This window comes from Aethalodelphis obliquidens, unplaced genomic scaffold, assembly GCF_003676395.1.
Source record: "Aethalodelphis obliquidens isolate GAN/ISIS:26980383/991018 unplaced genomic scaffold, ASM367639v1 scaffold53, whole genome shotgun sequence".
Taxonomy (NCBI): Eukaryota; Metazoa; Chordata; class Mammalia; order Artiodactyla; family Delphinidae; genus Aethalodelphis; species Aethalodelphis obliquidens.
Window position 1 is genome coordinate 4,613,478 of NW_020837997.1, and position 12,931 is coordinate 4,626,408.

Sequence of the window (12,931 nt, forward strand, 5' to 3'; positions counted from 1 at the left end):
TCTCACTAGTCTACTAGACCCCAAGTTCAAAAAGGAGTTAATAAAAATGCTAAAGGAATTAAGAAAGATTACTTATAGAAATGCAGATAACTGGAGCAAGGAACTAGAAACTGTAAAGAGGAAACAGTCAAAATTAGACAACTCAATTGCTGAGATAAAAACCAATCTGGAAGCAATGAATAGCAGAGTAAATAACACAGTAGAACGAATAAGTGATCTGGAAGATGGAATAATGGAAATCACCCAATCGTAACAGCAGACAGAAAGACAAATGTTAAAAAATGAAAGCAACATATGAGATCTATGGGATAATATAAAGCATGCCGACCTGTGCATCATGGGGGTTCCAGAAGAAAGAGAGAGCGGGGATTGAAAAATGTATTTGAAGAAATTATGGCTGCAAACTTCGCAAACCTAAAGAAGGAAATAGATGTCCAGGTATAGGAAGCACAGAGGGTCCTGAACAAGATGAACCCAAACAGACCCATACCAAGACATATCATAATTAAAATGGCAGAAGTTAAAGATAGAGGATTCTAAAGGCAGCAAGAGAAAAACAAAGAGTCAGTTACAAGGGACCCTGCATAAGGCTATCAGTTGATTTCTCTGCAGACACTTTGCAGTCCAGGAAGGAGTGGCCTGATATATTCAAAATCCTGAAAAGGAAGAACCTGTAATGTAGGATACTCTACCCAGCAAGATTACCATTTAGAATAGAAGGAGAAATAAAGAATTTCTTAGACAAGCAAAAACTAAAAGAATACAGCAACACTAAACCTAACCTAAAAGAAATATTGAAAGGTCTTTTCTAAATAGAAAAGTAGCATGAATCTATAGGAAAGGGAAAATCACCATAGGAAAGGCAAATATGCAAAGGGATTGAAGATCATTTAATAAGCCAGTACGTAGATTAAAAAACAATCAAAAAACTTCTGTAAAGGCAATGATAACTACAATCAACAGCAAAAGGGTAAACATGAAGATGTAAAATAGGACATCAAAATCACAAAATGTGGAGGAGGGCAGTAAAAAATGCTTTAATAGATCTTTTAGAATATGTTTGACTTTATACGACAGTCTAAAGGAAGTAGATATAGTTATGGGTGTCCTGTGGCTACTGCTGGCTCACTGATGGGTAGAGCCAGGTCCCAGGATCTCTGGTTGCAGGGCCCTGGGGATCCTAGAGCTGGTGTTGGCCCACTGGTAGGCAGGACCAGTTGGTGGCACAGCTGGCTACAGTGTCTGGGGTTTCCCAAAGCTTGTGTCAGCCAACTTGTGGTGGGACCAGATCCCTGGACGGGTGGCTTAGGGACCTGAGGTGTCTCAGAGCTGGTGCTGGCCTGCCGGTGGGTGGGCTGGGCCCTGCTACAGCATGTTGTAGGACTATGGTAGTTCTGTGCTAGTGTCTACCCGCCGGTGGGCAGGGTTAGTACCCAGGAGATCCTGGGGCTGGTGCCCATCCACTGGGGGGGGGTGAAATCAGGTCCTAGGGCTGGTGCTGGACCACTGGCAGGCAGAGCTCATCATGGAGTCTCTGGCTGAAGGGTCCAGGGGTCCCAGAGCTGGTGTCAGCCTATTGGTGGGTAGGGCCAAGGCCCAAGGGTTTCTGGGGCCAGTGCTGGCTCACTGGTGGGTAGAGCCCTATCCTGGGAATTCTGCCTGCAGAGCTCTGAGGGTCCTGGAGCTGGTGTTAGCCTGCTGATGGGCAGCGCTGGTTCCTCACACAGCTGGCTGCAGGGCTCAGGGTGCTCCAAAGCTTGTGTCAGCCTGCTGGTGGGTGGAACTGGATCCCGTGGCAGCTGGCTGAGGGGCCCAAAGTGGCTCAAAGCTGGTGTTGGCCTTCTGGTGGGCAGGGCCGGGGCCCAGGGAGTCCTGGGGCTGGTGCCAGCCTGCTAGTGAGTGGGCTGTGTCCTGCCACAGAAGGCTGCGGGGCTGCAGTGGTCTTGGGGCTGGTCATGAATGCAGGACCCTTCAGGCTTTCCAACCAAAGGCCTCCTCATTAAATATCCATTGGTGCGTACAGAATAGAGTCAAAAATGGCACCTCTGGCATATCCCACCGAGACAAGAAAGTGTGTTCCCGTATTGTCTGATGCAATCCATTCTGGAAGAGGCCAACTTTCTAGGCACATTATCCACTTTGGGAGTCACTTGGGAGCAGATGAATGACCAGGAAGTTGATATTTTTTATGGACAATGTGCCAAAACCAATTCTGATGGGTTCCATTGCAGAGATGCTGCATTCTGTCCCGAGATCAAACGGGCCATCCATGATTAAGACTGGACCCAGGCATGAGACTGGTCACAATCCAGGCAACTATGCTAGCAATAGATAAGTCGCTGCCCAAGAATCAATCTAACTCACCTGCACAGTGTTACAGATCACTTGGCCATTGCCCATGATCTACCTGTCTGGTCTCACCAATAAAAACAAGGTCGCCCCCTTTGGCATTAAGAACTCTGAGAATAATTTGCCTCACAATACCGAAGTACAAATCAATGCCACTGCTTATACTGCACATATTAAACCTCAGTCTGCAGAGGCTCATATCATTGCACCTGAGATCTGATGGTATTAACCTTGGCCCTGTGAGCCCCTGTAATCCATAACCATGTAGAGACTTCTAAAGGTTAAGCAAAATTCAAAGGACTTCCCTTGTGACCACCTGGAGGGGTGGGATAGGGAGGATGGGAGGGAGGGAGACGCAAGAGAGAAGAGATATGGGAACATATGTATATGTATAGCTGATTCACTTTGTTATAAAGCAGAAACTAACACACCATTGTAAAGCAATTATACCGCAATAAAGATGTTAAAAAAAAAAAACAAGAAACAAAGGACTTCCCTTTTCTGCCATGGCTAACTTAGTGACCGACCAATGATACACTTGATGTGAACAAACACAACACTGATAATATAATCAAGGGACATAACTTTCCTGACCAAGGAAAGGGTCCCTACAGCTGATGGCAAACAGACTTTCTTTTTTTTTAAGGAAATGGAGATCCATTGTTTTTTTGTTTTGTTTTGTTTTTATAAATTTATTTTATTTATTTACTTTTGGCTGCGTTGGGTCTTCATTGCTGCACGTGGGCTTTCTCTAGTTGCGGCGAGTGGGGGCTACTCTTCGTTGTGGTGCACGGGCTTCTCGTTGCGGTGGCTTCTTGTTGCGGAGCACGGGCTCTAGGCGTGCGGGCTTCAGTAGTTGTGACGTGTGGGCTCAGTAGTTTTGGCTCACGGGCTCCAGAGGGCAGGCTCAGTAGTTGTGGCGCACAGGCTTAGTTGCTCCACAGCTTGTGGGATCTTCCCGGACCAGGGCTCGAAACCATGTCCCCTGCATTGGCAGGCGAATTCTTAACCACTGCGCCACCAGGGAAGTCAGAAAGTCAAACAGACTTTCTAGGGCCCCTCACCCCCTCTACTGACTACTTGCTATGCTCTGACTATGGTAGATACTTATATAGAGTAATTACTCTTTCTATCATATGTGAACCTACTGAAACCGAAATGAAATGACTCACCAAGACACTCTATATATTATTGATATTATCAACTGAATTATGAAAAACAAAACACTGGGTTCTTGAAAAAGGCATTTGGTAGACCTTGTACCTCTCTTACAACCCTAGTATACAACCCTCATAGGTTATCTTAATGCCCACTTAAACCTTGCTTTCTTAGAGTTAGGTCTTCCTGCTGCTTGAGGCATTACTTAGATTCACTCCCCCAGTCTTTGGGACCAATAACTTGGTCTGATCATCAAACTTATTAGTACCTTATAAGTAGAGGCCTTTCTATACCAGACATTTCTGTCAGACTGGTCACTCATGCAGGTCTTCAGTTGATGGTCATGGTGCACCCTGGCCACCACTGTTTTATCTCACTCCCTGCTCTTCTTCCTAACATCACCTGTAATCTGTGTACCCTGCACGTCAGTATTTCATTTTGGGCACCCTCCTTCAAAATCCCTCCAGCTCATCCAACATGAATGAGCTGTTTTCCTACCATTTGCACTCAGGTGCTCGTTGTACTGAAAGTCACTGGCACTGACCTGGTCACGCATGATATCATTCAACAAACACACCATTAATACCAATCGTGAAATGTCCAAAACACTCTAATTATAGGTGGCAGACAGCTAATACTTCATATGTTTTCCTTGAAGGAAAACTCCTTGGCAGTCATGGTAGCTGATGACCACTTGGCTTTTGACTATTAGCCATCAGAGAGAGTTCTGTTCCCCTAAAAGCGTTATTGGCTGCATGTGGGTAGGCTCCACTAGCAAGGTGCCCCAGGAACACAACAAATGAGACAACAAATTAAGATAAGTAATTGCAAAACGAAGCAACTGACAAGAGGTTAATCTCTAAAATACACAAACAGCTCATGCAGCTCTATATCGAAAAAAAAAAAACCAACCAAAAAATGGGCAGAAGATCTAAATCCAGAGAAGACATACAGGTGGCCAAGAAGCACATGAAGAGATCCTCAACATCACTAATTATTAGAGAAATGCAAATCAAAACTACAATGAGGTATCACCTCACACCGGTCAGAACGGCCATCATCAAAAAGTCTACAAACAGTAAATGCTGGAGAGGGTGTGGAGAAAAGGGAACCGTCTTACACTGTTGGTGGGAATGTAAATTAGTACAACCACTATGGAGAACAGTATGGAGGTTCCTTAAAAAACTGAAAATAGAAGTACCATATTATCCAGCAATACCACTCCTGGGCATATATCCGGAGAAAACCGTACTTCAAAATGATACATGCACCCCAGTGTTCATTGCAGCACTATCTACAATAGCCAAGGCACGGAAGCAACCTAGATGTCCATTGACAGAGGAATGGAAGAAGAAGATGTGGTATATATATATATACACAATGGAATATTAATCAGCCATAAAACAGAATGAAATAATGCTATTTGAAGCAACATGGATTGACCTAGAGATTATCATACTAAGTGAAGTAAACCAGACAAAAACAAACATCATATGATATCGTTTATATGTGAAATCTTTAAAAAGTGATACAAATGAACTTATTTGCAAAACAGAAAGACTCACAGACTTTGAAAACAAATTTATGGTTACTAAAGTGGAAACGGGGGGGGAAGGGATAAATTAGGGGTTTGGGATTAACAAATACACACTACTATATATAAAATAATCAACAAGGACCTACTGTATAGCACAGGGAACTCTACTCAATATTCTGTAATAGCTTATATGGGAAAATAATCTGAAAAATAATGGATATATGTATATGTATAAATGAATCACTTTGCTGGTACCTGAAACTAACACAACATTGTAAATCAACTGTACTCTAATGTAAAATAAAAAAAAATTTTTAAAGGGCAAAAAACAAAATAAGTAATTACATTACTAAAATATTTGAACAAATTCTGGAAGTATACTGACACTTTCCTGGCTCTCTCCAACACCCTGGGATGACTGAATTCAAATATTTTCTTCAGGCATTGTCATCTGAATTATATTGCTCGTGCTACATATTTCTGCAGCAAAGATGGGTCTATTTGGGATCAGCAGAGGACCACAATTCGGGGTCTGGAACTATGGCAAGCCATAGGCAAGTCCCCACACAGCAAGGACAGAACACTTTCAGAGAGAGGGAAAGGAAGGTGGGAGGGCTGTAGGAAACAAAGAGTCCATGGCTTTTCATTGAATGAGTCCTTGCCAGGAACCAAGAGGAGTCTTTTTTTTTCCTGTTGGGCTTGGCTATGTCCTAGAGTGTGAGAACTCCCCCTTCTGGTCTCTCAACTCTATTTTAATTGTGGTTTCTATTTGTTAATTTTTTACAGAGATGTGTCGTCATTCAGTCAGTAAACCTAAGGAGTAAACATTAGAAAAGACACTGACTTCATTTTTCATATCTGACTCAATCTGCTTGAGACAACTGCTCACCCTGCCGGGCCCACAATGGGTAAACAAGTTAGGAAGGTTGACGTATGCCCCTGTCTTTTTTGTGTCAGCAGGTAATATGATCCAAACTTGAAAACCCACAGCCTCTACCCCTGTACACATTAAAGGACCAACCCATTCTCCTTTGCTCAAGCCACCTCAAACCACTTACCCTACATTCCTTAGAAAGTACCTTTGTGTAATAATTTTTTAAAACTTTGCTTGATGCATGTGGCGACAGCAGTCTTAACATCTGATTCATTTTAGGTGGGGGGTTGATCCTGCCTCCAAAGGGCAGAAAGTGGTTACAATGGAACATGTCTTTGGGGTTATAAACACACATTCAGGGTAGGGGATTTTTATAAGACGAGGAAAAGAAATCCAAATACAGATATCCACGTATGATAATGTTTTTAGATGCATTGGTCACAAAAGAAAACCTTTGAAGCTTCCTACGTGGTTCTAGCAGTAGAATGAATAAGTAAAAATGCTGTAGTCTCACAAGTGAGCAACACAAGTGAATGGATGGTTTCTGTTCCAATATATAAAAACTCAGAGTGATCATTCTTGTCTTCACAACAAGAAAATACCTGATGAACCTGAAAAGCAATACCTGTTCTTAGATTTAAGAGAGATTTGAGATTACATGGCATAACAATGCTCCCAAAAATGAGAGACAGGTGAATACAGAGAATAACCACTTACCTGGAGGAGAAACAACTGGAGTCCACAAACTCTAGGAGCACAGAAACTGTTAACAATGAATTTCCTGGAGACCCAGATTGGACTTGCTTGAGAGTTAAAAGCTTCAGTGAGTTCAGTCTTAAGGAACCCCACAAACTCATCAATTTTTCCTGCAGGATCCGAAGCAGGTTCTCACCTTGAAGAATGGAAAAAAATGACCTCATTCTTCATGCAGAAAATGATAAACACACAAAGCATTCTGTTCTCTGTAACTTAGACCATTCCTTAAAGAAAACTTATTTGCTAAAACCTTATCTTAGTGGGGAAAGAGGATAACTCCCAGACCCTTCAAATTTCCTCTCTACAAAAGATGAGGAATAAATCTTTTGCTAAGAAACTGTTCTGAAGTTTATAGTCAAGGGATTTTGTCCCACCAAAACATTACAAGTTTAATCATAACATAAAAGAACGTTTTCCCACCCAAATACCTTCCCACCATATCAACAGGGCTCCAGTATAAAGAGTGAATTGAAACAGAGAGTTGCTAGACACAGGCTACTTAAGATAGGCTTTCTAGGGATACCCAAACAGGACACTCGTATGCAGTATAAGTAGTAGTAAAAGGGAAGTTTATAGTGATAAACATCTATATTAAGAAAGAAAGATATCAAATTAACAACCTAACACCTCAGGGAACTAGAAAAAGAACAACAAACTAAACTCAAAGTACAAAACAAATCCTCTGAAAACTACAAAACATGGTAAAAGAAATTAAGAAATGTATAAGTAAATGGGAAAACTCCCAATTTCATGGTTCAGAAGACTTCACATTGTTGAATTGCTGCTACTCCACAAAATGATCTAGAGATTCAACACAATACCTATCATAATCCCAGCTGTAATCTTTATAGATATTGGCAAGCTGTTTCATAAATTTATGTGGAATTTCAAGGGAACTAGATTAGCCAGACCAATCTTGAGAAAGATAAACAGGAAATTCCCTGGTGGTCCGATGGTTAGGACTCCGAGATTCCATTGCCAAGGGCCTGGGTTCAATCCCTCATCAGGGAAATAAGATTCCGCAAGCTGCTCAGTGCAGCCTAAAAAGAAAGAAAAACAAAGTAGTAGTATTAACATTTCCTGACATCAAAGTGTTACGGAGCCCAAGCTCTCGCTCTGCTCCCCGCACGACAGCCAATGAATCGGAGACGAGGTGTCGAGACAAGGAAAGCCGGCCGATGGAGAAGATGGCAGACCAAAGTCTCAATATAACCATTTTATTGGGGTTTGGATGCCAGTTTCTTTTATAACACAGAGAGGGGGTGGAGATGAGGAAGTAAAGTAAAAAGGCCATACATTTTGCAAATATCACCTGGAATGGCCAGCCTCGGAGGGGATGTGTTAATTTCTTCTTTCTTGTAGCCATCCACAGGTGGACAGGTTCCAGATGTTTCCCTGAACAAAGGCACTTTGGTTCAACATTCAGGCAGAGGGGCAGGGTTCCCCAAGGCAGGCCATTATGTATAGACAGTATCCTTTTAGTGAACAAAAGCAGAGGAAAACAAAGGTTAAAGTAAAAGAAATAGATCCCACGTGTAGTCAGATTTGGCTCTCCCCTGTTACAAAAGCATTATACTAAGCAGAAGTAATCAAGATAGTATGAAATTGACACAAGGCTAGACCATAAACATTTATGGAACAGATTGAGAACTGAGAAATAAGCCCCTATATCTGTGGTCAACTGATCTTTGACAAAGGTACCAAAAATGGGGAAAGAATATTCTTTTCATAAATTGCTGCTGGGCCAACTAGACAGCCATATGCAAAGAAAGAGATTGTACCGTTACATCATACCATAATCAATAATTTACCAAAAAAGATCAAAGACCTAAACATAAAACAATATAATACCAATAAAGATGTTAAAAAATAAATATATAAAATACTTTGATAAAACATAGGGAACACTTTATGACCTTGGATTTGGCAAAATACTGTTAGATATGACACCAAGAGCAATAATAGGTAGGAAATAGGAAATAGTAGGTAGGAATAGGAAAAATAGGTAAATTGGACTTCATCAAATTAATGACTTTTGTGCTTCAAAGGACACCATCAAGGAATTCCCTGGTCATCCAGTGGTTAGGACTCCGATCTTCCACTGCAGGGAGCACAGGTTTGATCCCTCGTTGGGGAACTAAGATCCGCATGCCGCTCGGCCAAAGAAAGAAAAAGGACACCAGAAAGTGAAAACATTCTTAGGAATCCTTGTGTGCTATTGCTAAGGCTATTAAATTGTGTCTCCAGGATGAAAAACAACACGGCAGTTCATCAAAAATTTGGAACTGAGTTACCGTTTGATCTAGCAACTCTTACTTCTGGGTAAGTACTCAAAAGAATTAAAAGCAGTAACTCAAAAAGATATATGTCCACTCGTGTGTCTATTAGCATTATTCACAATAGCCAAAAGGTGGAAGTAACCCAAATGTCCATCAACAGATGAATGGATCAAAAAAACTTGGCACTGGGGCTTCCCCGGTGTCACAGTGGTTAAGAATCCGCCTGCCAAATGCAGGGGACACGGGTTTGAGCCCTGGTCCAGGAAGATCCCACATGCCACGGAGCAACTAAGCCCGTGCGTCACAACTGCTGAGCCTGCGCTCTGGAACCGACGAACCACAACTACTGAGCCCAAGTGCCACAGCTACTGCAGCCCGCATGCCTAGAGCCCATGCTCTGCAACAAACGATGCCACCGCAGTGAGAAGCCCGCGCACCACAGCAAAGAACCAACACAGCCTAAAGAAAGTAAAATTTTTTAAAAATTTAAAAAAAAAAATGTGGCACTTAACATTCCATGGAGTGTTACTTGGCTTTAAAAAGAAAGCAAATTCAGACGTGCTACAACATGGATGAACCTTACGAACATTATGCTAAGTGAAATCAGCCTGTCAAAAAAGGTTAAACCCTGTATGATTCCATTTGTATGAGGACCTAGAGTCGTCAGATTTATAGAAATAAAAAGAGTGGTTGTGGGCTTCCCTGGTGGCGCAGTGGTTGAGAGTCCGCCTGCCGATGCAGGGAACACGGGTTCGTGCCCCGGTCTGGGAGGATCCCACATGCCGCTGAGTGGCTGGGCCCGTGAGCCACGGCCGCTACCAGGGGCTCGGGTAACGGGATAATGAAGAGGGTTTTTTTCTAATGGGAAAAGAGTTTCAGTTTTGCAAGATGAAAATAGTTGGAGATTAGTTTCACAATGTCAATTTACTTCCCACCACTGAACTGTACAGTTTTAAAATGTTGAAAATGTAAACTTTATGGCATGTGTACATTACCAGAATTAAAAGCAAAAATTTTAAAGCAGGAGAATGGAAACAACCCACAGAATGGAGGAAAAGTCTGCAAGTCATATATCTGATAAGAAACTTGTCTCGAAAATATCTAAATACCTCTTATAACTTAATTATAAAAAGTCAAATGAGTCAATTTAAAAGTGGCAAAGGATTGAATACACACATTTTTCCAAGGAGGATATACAGATGGCCCAGAGTATATGAAAAGGTGCTGGACATCATTAGTTATCAAGGAAATGAAAATCAAAACCCCAGGGAGATACCACTTCAAAACCACTAGGGGGCTTCCCTGTTGGCACAGTAGTTGAGAATCCACCTGCCAATGCAGGAGACACGGGCTCGAGCCCTGGTCCGGGAAGATCCCACATGCCAGGGAACAACTAAGCCCGCGCGCCACAAATACTGAAGCCCGTGCACCTAGAGCCCGTGCACCTAGAGCCTGTGCTCCACAACAAGAGAAGCCACCGCAATGAGAAGCCGGCGCGCTGCAACTAGAGAAAGCCCGTGTGCAGCAACGAAGACCCAACGCAGCCAAAAATAAATAAATAAATAAATTTATTAAAAACAAACCAAAAAACCCCACTAGGATGGCTGGAATCAAAAAGTGAGATAACAAATTTCAGGTTTATGGGGGGAAATTTGACCCTCATAAACTGATGGTGTGAATATAAACTGGTGTAGCCACTCTGTAAAGCAGTCTTGGAGTTCCTCAAATATTAAACCTAGCATTATCATATGATCCATTAGTTCCTCTCCTAGGTATATGCCCAAGAAAAATACATGTTGGAACAAAAACTTGTACATGAAATTTATAGCAATGTTATTCATAGTAGCCAGAAGGTGAAAACATACCAAATATCCAAAACATGTTTTATCCATCCAATGGAATATATTTCAGCCACAAAAATGAATGAACAATTGATACCTGCTACAACACGGTTGTCCCTTTTTAAAAAAATTATGCTACATCAATGAAGTCAGTCACAAAAACCCTAGATACTAGGATTCTTTTCATATGAAAACCCTGAAAAGGGAAATTTATAGAGACAGAACGTAAATTAGGCGTTGCCTAAGGCTGGGGTTTGGAGGAGGAAGATGGGACAATTGGGGGTGACAGATAAAGGGGAGACAGTTTTCTTTTTGATGTGACCCAAATGTTCAAAAATTGTGGTGATGATTGCATTTATCTGTAAATATACCAAAAACCACTGAATTATACACTTTAAAGTGGTGCAGTGTATAGTATGTACATTATATCATAATAAAGCTGTTGAAATAAGTAAATAAATGCATTAAGCACTTTGCAATGCAAGAGTTTTGCAATCCAGTCTCTTCAGCATTTTGGAGTTTCCAGGTTAACACGTCCATCACCTCACATTGTTTGTGTGTATATGTGGTGAGAATTCTTAATCCACTGTCTTAACAAATGTACAATATAGTATATGTAGATCAGAAAATCATCACATTGTAATCTTTAAATATAGACAATTTTATTAATCAATTATACCTCAACAAATCTGGGGGTGGGGGAAGAGGTTCTAGGTGCATCTCAAATTTACATAACGATTTATTGTTTTCTTATATTAGTGAAATAGAAATCAGTTGTCTTAGGGATATTATAGTCACTTACATTTCAAGTTCTCTAGGGACAAAGGCAAAAACTAATCTAAAATAAATTTCCTTACCTGAGAATTTAATGAATACATCTCACACCCTATGCTTAGACTGAAGAGTCCTTGAGCCCAACTGGGACTGTAGGGTTCAAACTTCCCACCAGGGCCAAGTGCTTGGGATTCCGTCTCTTAAGTACCAAATGAGTGGGGTTGGACCACGGATGGATGGACGAAGGCTCAGCGCTGTCAAGGATCAAAGATTAAAATGGATGGAATTCCCTGGCGGTCCAGTGGTTAGGACTCCATACTTTCACTGCCGAGGGTGCAGGTTCAATCCCTGGTCAGGGAACTAAGATCCCGCAAGCTGCGCAGTGCAGCCAAATTTTAAAAAAATAAAAAATAACTTAAAACTGAAGATTAAGATGAAGCCAGATTCTTTATTACAGATGGTGAGGTCACATTTCAGTTTCTGAAAAAGGGTCACAGTTCCATGAGTGGCCTCCCAGCCTTACACCAAACCCTTGAGAAATAAAATACTGCCTGCCTGCCATGTCAGTAAACAAAGGATGTTACATTTATCAGCAACTGCAGTGAGCCGGGGAGCCCTGCGGGAACTCAGGAAGGAAACAAAGAATACCTGCCATCTAGCAGCCATCAGACTGCAGCCACTCCCAACAGTGGTGAGCCCTGAAGAAACTCAGGATGTGAAAACGTAGGATACTGTAGCTGAGGTTCACATCAAAGGAATGATTTCAGTGAGTTCACACTCTTGCATCTTCCCATAGATAGAAAAGTGCTAAATTCCTTAACTTGAGATATCTAGTTTTCTTTTATTAACAGTAATCTTTTGTTCCTACTACCTGCCCTTTGTTGCAAAACTCCTATATATCCTAGCTACCCCCTCACCTCCTCAGAGCAATCTTCTCAGGGTTGCTTAAAATGCTGCCTCCCAGGCTTGAAGTCCTCAGTATGTCTGCCGAATAAAACATAACTCAACTTTTAGGTGGTGAATTTTTTTTTGGTCGACACCCTTGGCCCCTAGAGAACACAAGACCCTCTTTTCCAGTGTGGCCAGGTGTTGGGTTGCACCCTGCAGGTTTGCAAACCCATTAACTGCCCAGTCTCAAGACCAAAGAAAGAGCCCGGAATCAGCTGTAGAGAAATCAATGGTTTAACGGATAGGGGATCTTACATGTCCGAAGCAGAAGGCCCCTGGAGCTACACCCCACTGTAGACAGCAGATGTCAGGCAGAACCGTCTTCGTTGGGTGGGAGTTACCAATAACGGAGGAAACTGACCTCAGATTGGCTCATCAGTTACCATGAAACCTCACCACCCCTTTGATAAGCTAT